Raw genomic sequence first — 9,883 nt, 5'->3', positions numbered from 1 at the left:
TAAACCACAGTTTTCACATCTTTTTAAACAACAATTTTTGAACTCTATGACCAAACGGGCCCTTTAAATGTAATGTTCAAAGAAGAAGAAGAAGAAGCAGTGCTTTGGTCTGATTTCTTAGGATTTATTTTAACCAAAAAAAAAAAAAAGTACGGAGAGAAAGAAAATTGGTTAGGTATTGTCACAATGTTATTTGAAATTGAAAATTGGTGAGGAGAATTTTCTAAATTTAATATTTAAACATCTTATGTAATTCAAACACTCATAAATAAAATTTTTTATATTATTAAAACCCTAAAACTAATATAACCTAGCCTTTTCACATTTGTGTGCATACGCTGTGTGTGTGTCTATATATATATATATATATATATATATATAATATATCCAATCCTTGCAGCGCTGGCTTTAGGACTACGTCGCTGCAGTCTTGCCCTATATTGCAAAAAGCCCTAAAACTAATATAACCTTTGTGTGCATGCCTTGCATGTATAATCAGTATTACATCTTTGCAGCGACGTCACTGAAGTCTTTGCCCCTGCAGTTTAAAAATAAAAATAAAAATAAAACACCCCAAATTAATATAACCTAGTCTTCTCTGTAGCGTCACTCATGACTCATATATATGTCTTTGCTCCCTATTAAAGAAAGCCCTAATATTATAACCCAGTCTTTACCTTTCTATCCTATCATTGATTCATTAATGTGTGTTTGTTTTATGCCAGTTTTGTAGCGCCAGCTTAAGGCCACGTCACTTAAGCCTTTGTCTCCTTAAAAAAAAAAAAAAAAAAATTCTTAAGCTCTTACCAGGAAAGTAACAAAATAATATATATATATATATATGCGTGTGTGTTTTGGCAATTTCTCCTCCACCCCAAAATCTCCTCTCATCAAAACTAGATATCAATAGAAATTGAGCTTGCCAAGAGCCTTATAAGTTGTTACTCAAAAGAAGATACTTAATGGGATTATCCCATTAAGTAGCTTGGTGAACGTGACTAAGAACCCACTTACTTATGAGCTAGCATGGTTTTGTAACGTTGCACTACTAACGTGACTAAGAACCCACTTACTTATGAGCTAGCATGGTTTTGTAACGTTGCACTACTCTTGCTCTACTTTTGATTTTTTTTCTCCTGACACTTGCTTTGCTTGCCTACGCATAAGCCATGCACTTTGATCCCCCCATCCAGCGAACATGATAAAAGGAGCAATCTTCAAGCTTGCAAAAATTGACATCTGCCGACATAAATCAATAGTTATTAATCATTAATTAATTTAGATTGGTTAGATGAAACGTCGTGGTCTTATTAATTACTTCTTCTTTTTTTTTTGGTTGAGAAATAGTCTTATTAGTTACTTTATATATATGGCTCATTTTGCTCATGTGAAACTAAGTCCATAAAAGGATATAATTCTCTGTTTTTGAAAAGTTAGAAATTCATTCAATAATTTAAACTCTTGAATTTGAGATCCAGCATCAATATATTATCAAGCTCACATTAAGTTTATTATCGACCTCATTTGGTTTGGATTAGGGGTCCCAACCATAGTTAATAAAATATGGTATGCATATATTATAGTAATCATACAAACGGATACAGTTTGGTATCTTTCAATAAAAGTACATTTCAAAAATTCAGCAAAAAAGTACGTAAACGGACAAATAACGGTATGTGTGTAGTATGGGTACTAAACATTTATTTTTTTTAAACTTCATGTAAAAAATACATAAACATACACTACAACAAAATGTATTTTCAGTGACGAAAAAATTCGTCACTAAAAGTCTAGTTTTTCGTCACTAAGGACCTTTAGTGACGAAATTGGACCTTTAGTGACGAAACTCATTTCGTCACTGTAGCCCCGTCACTAAAAGTCCTAGTGACGAAAAATTTCGTCACTAAAAGTCCGATTTGATTTTTTTTTTTTAAAAGAAATTTAGTGACGAAAACATTTCGTCACTAAATATTTTCCTCACTAAAAACACTATTCAGTGACGAAAATATTTCGTCACTAAAACTATGTTCGGGTACATATAGTGACGAAAAAATTCGTCACTAAAACTATTTTTAAGAAAATCCATGCACATATAGTGACGAAAATTTTCGTCACTAAAACCATTTCTTACAAAATTTTGTTATATTTAGTGACGAAAATTTCGTCACTAAAACAATTTTTTGTTGCTATATTTGTGACGAAAAAATTCGTCACTAAAACTTATTTTCTGTTTTTATTTTTTTCATGGCTTTGATATTAACCTGTAACTTGTCATTACATTATTAAAACCTTAAATTTGAATAACACATTTATTTCAACAACACATTTATAAAAAAAGATCCATACATTCCATAAATAAAAAATAAAACAAGTATCCAATTCAAACTCTTTCCATACAAGTATACAATAATTGTTTGTAATACATACAATAACTCAAGATGTTTTATAACAATACAAAAAGTATAACATAATATAATTAGAACTAACGGAAGGTGTCCTCATGCCTCTTGCTTAGCTCGTGCCTCTTGGTCCCTAGCTTGCTCCTCTTGGTACAATTGAAGCCTTCTAAAACTTCATGTACTATTGGAATCACTGCTTGATCGTAAAGATCTCTTTGTTGAGCTGAGGGACCAAAAACCTACATATTACCACAAACAAAATCTTAGCATCTACCATCAAATATGAAACTAGATTCTCAAAACTAACATTGTTTAACATTTCTGATATACACGTTCAAGTTTTTTTTTTTTGCTAACATTAAGTGGGGGAGGGAGATTCAAACTCAAGTTCTCCTACCTCTATAGAGAACTAGACAATGTGCCAATGCCGCTAAGTACAAGGCTCTTGGTGACATATACATTCAAATTATAGGACTTCCTTATACTTTCCATTTTAGTGTTCGGATGTAAAGGTGTACATGGTGGCACATCATTTAATATTCTATTCTTACTACACCAAGGAATGAATACTTATTTTAGAGGACAAGACACCATGCACACCATTAAATGGACATTTTCCATTTCAAAGACAAATGAAGAGGACCCTTTTCCTGGAAAAAAAAAATTACTTAAAAAGAACATGCCTCTTTACCTACTCATTTTACCATTTTCTATCCAAGTTTTATGTATATAGCCCTTACATTAGATCACCTTGAAATAATGTGAAACCAAAGAATCCCCCATAAACAACTAATTAATTTTTGAACCTTAATTCTTGAAAGCAACAACCAAACAATTATAAGTAAATATTGAACCACACTTTGAAACAAACACCCAAATGCCAAAACATCAAAGTCTAAGTAAAACTGGGGAGGGAGATTCAAACTCAAGTTCTCCTGCCTCTATAGAGAACTGGACAATGTGCCAATGCCGCTAAGTACAAGGCTCTTGGTGACATATACATTCAAATTATAGGACTCCCTTATACTTTCTATTTCAGTGTTCGGATGTAAAGGTGTACATGGTGGCACATCATTTAATATTCTATTCTTACTACACCAAGGAATGAATACTTATTTTAGAGGACAAGACACCATGCACACCATTAAATGGACATTTTCCATTTCAAAGACAAATGAAGAGGACCCTTTTCCTGGAAAAAAAAATTACTTAAAAAGAACATGCCTCTTTACCTACTCATTTTACCATTTTCTATCAAAGTTTTATGTATATAGCCCTTACATTAGATCACCTTGAAATAATGTGAAACCAAAGAATCCCCCATAAACAACTAATTAATTTTTGAACCTTAATTCTTGAAAGCAACAACCAAACAATTATAAGTAAATATTGAACCACACTTTGAAACAAACACCCAAATGCCAAAACATCAAAGTCTAAGTAAAACTCAATATCCCATTTGTGAAAATCTACTCATCACACTTTAACCCTCCTTAAAAAGTTCATACAATTTTCACCAATCTCAAAAATCTACATCCCATATCATATATATACAAACTAATTGAAATGAATGAAGTAGTACCTAATCTACTCATCACACTTTAACCCTTCTCAAAAGGTTTATACAATTTTCACCAATCTCAAAAATCCAACACAACCCACCTTATAACACCATGCAAGCCAGCCGCTTGCTCCAACACAACAATCCACCACAAAACCAATCACAAATATCACAAATATAGAGTGTTTACAAGTATTGAAATCAATTAAAGTACTATTCATCACATCTAATCAACAAGGTTCATTCACGTTTGCAAGAAATTAAAAACACTCTCAATATGAATTTAAATCACCTTATAACACCATACAAGCCACCTGCTTGCTTCAACACAACAACCCACCACAAAACCAATCATAAACATCACAAGTACAATGCTTACAAGTATTGAAATCAAATAAAGGAACACAATTGCTACTAATCAACAAGTTTCATTCACATTTGCAAGAAATTAAAAATACTCCCAATATGAATTTAAACCACCTTATAACATCATGCAAGCCACCTGCTTGCTCCAACACAACATACCCCCACAAACTCAAGTTCTCAAGCCAACACACACCTCTACCAAAGAAATCCAAAGTGACCACAAACAAATAATGTTTAACCTGCCAAATCAATTAAGTAAATGACATAGTCTAATATTTTAATCACTTTGAATCTAATCATAGGATTAGTATGAGTCATATTCATGTTGACTAATATGGAAAACGATAATTATTCATTGTTGCGTAGAAGAAAAACCTTTTGTGATCACTTTTACTCTGCCACTAATTTTAGCCTCAAATTTCTATACGGCTAATAGTTGAACACCATGGGATTATGACTAAACTGATAATCAAATAAAATTCCACGTTCATTTTTTTTTTCTTTTTTCTTTTTTTCTTTTTTACTGTCATCATGTGAGAAATGAGAACAGTACTCATTGCGAATCTCTCTACGTGAGACATGCTAGTGTGGAACAAATCAAGATGAACGTAGAAATAGCATTTTTTTTTTAATTTAAATTTTAAAGTGACTAATCTTAATGATATTTTGACAATATCATGCATATGGAGATACCAATAAGGCCCACATTATAACTAAGAATCACTTCTACGCTATTTCGCCATCATTACAAGTATAAAATAATGAGAATTTTGTAGATTATGATCCATCAATGAAGTCCTACTTAGTTTGCAACTACTAAAAAAATTTAATAATAACAACAATAATAAAAGAAACTTTCTTTTGGACCACAGTTAATACTATACAAGCAATCCCCACCAAACCTACTGTAACTTATAAATAAAATATATATACCATGTTAAATCAATAATTTCTTTTTCTCACACATGCAGACACACATCATTAAAAATGAGGAATTCAAAAGCCATTGCGATGAGTGAATAGCTGCTTTGTGGGTCTATAGACTATACTCAGATTGAACATTTGAACTTCAAAAGCCAACTTCACCTCAAACTAGCTACAAGTATCGACAGGTTTCTATCCACCAACTGGGTCCAATTGTACCTGATCGCCTAAAGCATAAAGGACCCCAAAGACTAATGTATTGGCAATGCACATGGATATGCAAGCCTCAAGGCACTACACATGTACACATCTATAAGTACACACGTGTAGGCCTGTAACTAAGCAAAAGACATAGAGGACCAACCCCACCATTGTTGTTTCTCCAAAATAATCTTCCACTCTCTTTAGGAACCAACAATCCCTTAGTTTTGCCTCCCAATGATCCTAACTCATTGACTAGAAAGGAAAAAGGGATTCATGCAGCTTCACACAAAAGAAACAGAGAAATTAGTGTTACTGTGATTGGATTCTTGATTCTGAACTTATGAAGCTGGTTTTTTTTTTTTTTTTTTTAAAGTGACTAATCTTAATGATATTTTGACAATATCATGCATATGGAGATACCAATAAGGCCCACATTATAACTAAGAATCACTTCTACGCTATTTCGCCATCATTACAAGTATAAAATAATGAGAATTTTGTAGATTATGATCCATCAATGAAGTCCTACTTAGTTTGCAACTACTAAAAAAATTTAATAATAACAACAATAATAAAAGAAACTTTCTTTTGGACCACAGTTAATACTATACAAGCAATCCCCACCAAACCTACTGTAACTTATAAATAAAATATATATACCATGTTAAATCAATAATTTCTTTTTCTCACACATGCAGACACACATCATTAAAAATGAGGAATTCAAAAGCCATTGCGATGAGTGAATAGCTGCTTTGTGGGTCTATAGACTATACTCAGATTGAACATTTGAACTTCAAAAGCCAACTTCACCTCAAACTAGCTACAAGTATCGACAGGTTTCTATCCACCAACTGGGTCCAATTGTACCTGATCGCCTAAAGCATAAAGGACCCCAAAGACTAATGTATTGGCAATGCACATGGATATGCAAGCCTCAAGGCACTACACATGTACACATCTATAAGTACACACGTGTAGGCCTGTAACTAAGCAAAAGACATAGAGGACCAACCCCACCATTGTTGTTTCTCCAAAATAATCTTCCACTCTCTTTAGGAACCAACAATCCCTTAGTTTTGCCTCCCAATGATCCTAACTCATTGACTAGAAAGGAAAAAGGGATTCATGCAGCTTCACACAAAAGAAACAGAGAAATTAGTGTTACTGTGATTGGATTCTTGATTCTGAACTTATGAAGCTGGTTTTTTTTTTTTTTTTTTGATAACTAAAAAATTATAGCTATGAATGTGTCTCTGATTGTTTGGTTTCACCTTCTACTTGAAGTTCCACTTTTAGACCTATATTGAGTAGCTCAACCTCCATTTTGGAGCTGAGTTTTTTAGGGGCCTAAACAATAAAAAGGTCAGTTCTTTGACGCATACAAACACACACAAATGCAAGTGCACATTTCAACTAATGCAAATGAACTTGAAGTCTTAAGCCTATTAACATTACTGTCTAGAAAAAATTGTGTTTTTGCTATCCAGGTTCTCACCTCACATTCTTTATTGCTGTGAAACGCAATGAAGAGTGTTTGTTCTTAGTGTAACAGAGCGTTTTGGGAGGTACCCAGAAAAAAAAAAAGAAAAAAAAAAGAGGAGTTTTCATTAACCCAGGTATCGGTGAGGCACTGAGTCGAACAGGTGGTGTGCATTGGCAACTCAACCAAAAGAGTTATAATAAAAAATATAAAATTCCAAGGAAATGAGATTAGGTTATTGAATCTATAAATAAGATAAAAACCTAAAAGCAAAACAAAGTGAAAGAGAGAAAGAGATAGAAAGCTTACCCAGAGAGAATAATGAATGAAGAATGAGACCCAAAGAGCTGCAAAGGCATGGCATTAGGCACTATTTCTAACCATTTAGTGCCCACTTCGTGCCCCATCTCCTACCACCCAAGAAATAAAAACGATTAAAAAAAATACGCTGATCCCATTTTATAGCTGAAAATCCTTTTGACAATTTGTAAATGTCAAAAGTTGATTCGAACCCTTGAAGCCACAAACACATTCAACTAAGCCCAGCTTCAAACATCAAACAAAACCAAACTCCAGCTACACAAGCCTAATCCGATAATCAAATAAGAACCATTCCAATCTTAAAAACTTAAAACCCACATTGAAACAAAACAAAATTTCTTATTGAAATTTATAAGGTAATCGAACCATTAAACTAAACAAAACAAAACTTCAACCACCACCAAAATCAAATAAATCCGAACTACCAAATCAAAACTACAAAATAATAATAATAATAATAATAATAATAACAAAAACATAATTGAGAAATATAAAAAAATAAAAAAGGAAGAAACATACCGTCGAATCTTCATGAGGCGGTTCAGATCTTTGGAGGAGATGGAGGTGTCGCCGGTGACTGTCGATGGAGGTGTCGACGGTGGCTGTCGATGGAAGTAGCGACGTCGGCGATGGTGAGGATATCGGCAAGGTGAGGTGAGGTTAACAGTGAGGTGGTCTTAACGGCGACGTGGCGTGGTGGAGCGCAACGGCGGAGCAAGGGTCGACGGCATGGCAAGGTGGAGTGCGACGGCGCAGAGTGAGAGAGAGGGAGATGAGGTGTTTTCTGAAAAATGAGTAAATGGGGGTTTGTTTTGCTCTATTATATTAACACTTTTAGCGACGAAATTATTTTCGTCGCTATAGATCACTTTTAGTGATGAATTAGAGCTTCGTCGCTATAGAAAACTTTTAGCGATGAATTAGATATCCGTCGCTGAGATGCCTTAAGGATAAGCAGACTGATTTTTTAGTGACGACTTTGTTTCGTCGCTGTTGGGGTCTTTTAGCGACGAAATTTTTTTTCGTCACTGATAATCTCCTAGCAAAACCTACAGCGACGAAATTATTTCGTCGCCAAAAACTTAAAGTTTCAGTGATGAAAAAATTTCATCACTGTAGACTAATTTAATTCGCGCCCTACTTTTCCCTTTTGGCGCCCTTGTTTTAGATGAACAAATAGCGACGAAATTTTAATTTCGTCACTAAAGGTTATTATTTTTTCATTTTTAGTGACGAATTATGAATTTCTTCACTGAATGTAAGTTTTCAGTGACGAAAAATTTTTCCTCACTAAAATTCATCACTAAAAATACATTTTGTTGTAGTGAGTGTTGCCTACAAGGACACAGCCTTGGAAGTTTGGAGTGATCTCAAGAATCGATTTTCTCAGAAGAATAGGCCAAGATTCTTTCAGCTTCAGAAGAATCTTGCAATAATTTCTCATGGAGATCTTTCTATCACAGATCATTTCACTCAATTGAATGTTTTGTGGGATGAGATCAAGAATTACAGAGCTTTTCCTTGTTGTACCTGTGGTTCTTGCACTTGTTCAATCAATGAGAAACTAACACAGTATCAACTTCAAGATTCAGTCACGTAGTTTCTTATGGGACTCAATGAGTCATATAGTCAGATCCGAGGGCAAATCTTGTTAATTGATCCTCTTCATTAACAAGGTGTATTCATTGCTCATTCAAGATGATAGTCAAAGATCTATTGGTCATTCTACTGGAGCTTATGATGAATCCACTGCTTTGGCAACTAAAGCTTCTGGTGGATCAAGTATATCTGGTTATGGTAGTAATTTTGGTCATGGTGGCAAGGGCAACAAGAACAAAGGGAAAGAAAGACCAATCTATAGTCACTGTGGAATTGTAGGACATATGGTAGAAAAGTGCTATAAGCTTCATGGATATCCTCCCGGCTATAAAGCCAAAGGAAAAAAATCCAATGGCTAATCAAGTTGGAAATTTTGAGTTTGGAGTCAATCATGGCGTCATTGAATCAGACTCTATGCCACATCAAGCATTTCCTTTTACTGTAGATCAATATCAGAAAATATTGGCCATGATTGGAAGTTCAAACCATGGTTTTCAAGGCCAAGGCAACACCATTGCACCTGAAGCTGCTCCTGTAGCTATGACAAACATTGTTTCTGCCTCTACTCCATGGGCCTTAATTCTATGCAAGAACCTACAACACATGTGTGTATATATATATATATATATATTTCAGAATAATCAACATTAATATTTTTTGATATTTTCTTGAGTTTGTTGAAATAAGTTGTAAAGTTGCTCATTATAGATTTCAATTATTTGGATCGCTAAATTTAGTTTTAAAATATGTTATTGAAATTAGCATCACTTTATCTATCCATGCAAAGTACATGATTTGTAGTGTCTGTTATGAAAATGTTATTAATGTTACTAATTAATGTGATTATTGGTAGCAAATGTAGTGAAGTCAAGAAAGCGTGAGGATCATGCCAGAATAATGAGGAAAGTGTTTGAGCCGTGTAGGCTCTTCAAGTTAAGAATGAATCTGTTAAAGTATGCTTTTGGAGTTTCTACCGGGAAGTTTTTAAGGTTCCTGGTCCATAGCAAAGGAATAAATGTTGACCCG

At 33.9% G+C, this 9,883-nt stretch overlaps 1 long non-coding RNA gene across 1 annotated transcript; it reads right to left on the bottom strand.

Moving 5' to 3' along the window:
- Positions 1-2,356: 2,356 nt before the first annotated feature.
- On the bottom strand, positions 2,357-8,045 carry LOC112018047 (uncharacterized). Its single transcript, XR_010625838.1, has 3 exons — positions 7,778-8,045; positions 7,247-7,347; positions 2,357-2,638 (listed from the first exon to the last, which is right to left on the bottom strand). It is a non-coding gene; the product is annotated as an uncharacterized LOC112018047 (long non-coding RNA).
- Between the last annotated feature and the right edge of the window lie 1,838 nt (positions 8,046-9,883).

This window comes from Quercus suber, unplaced genomic scaffold, assembly GCF_002906115.3.
Source record: "Quercus suber isolate HL8 unplaced genomic scaffold, Cork oak 2.0 scaffold_637, whole genome shotgun sequence".
NCBI classification, from domain to species: Eukaryota; Viridiplantae; Streptophyta; class Magnoliopsida; order Fagales; family Fagaceae; genus Quercus; species Quercus suber.
This window is presented reverse-complemented; position numbering and strand designations above follow the sequence as displayed.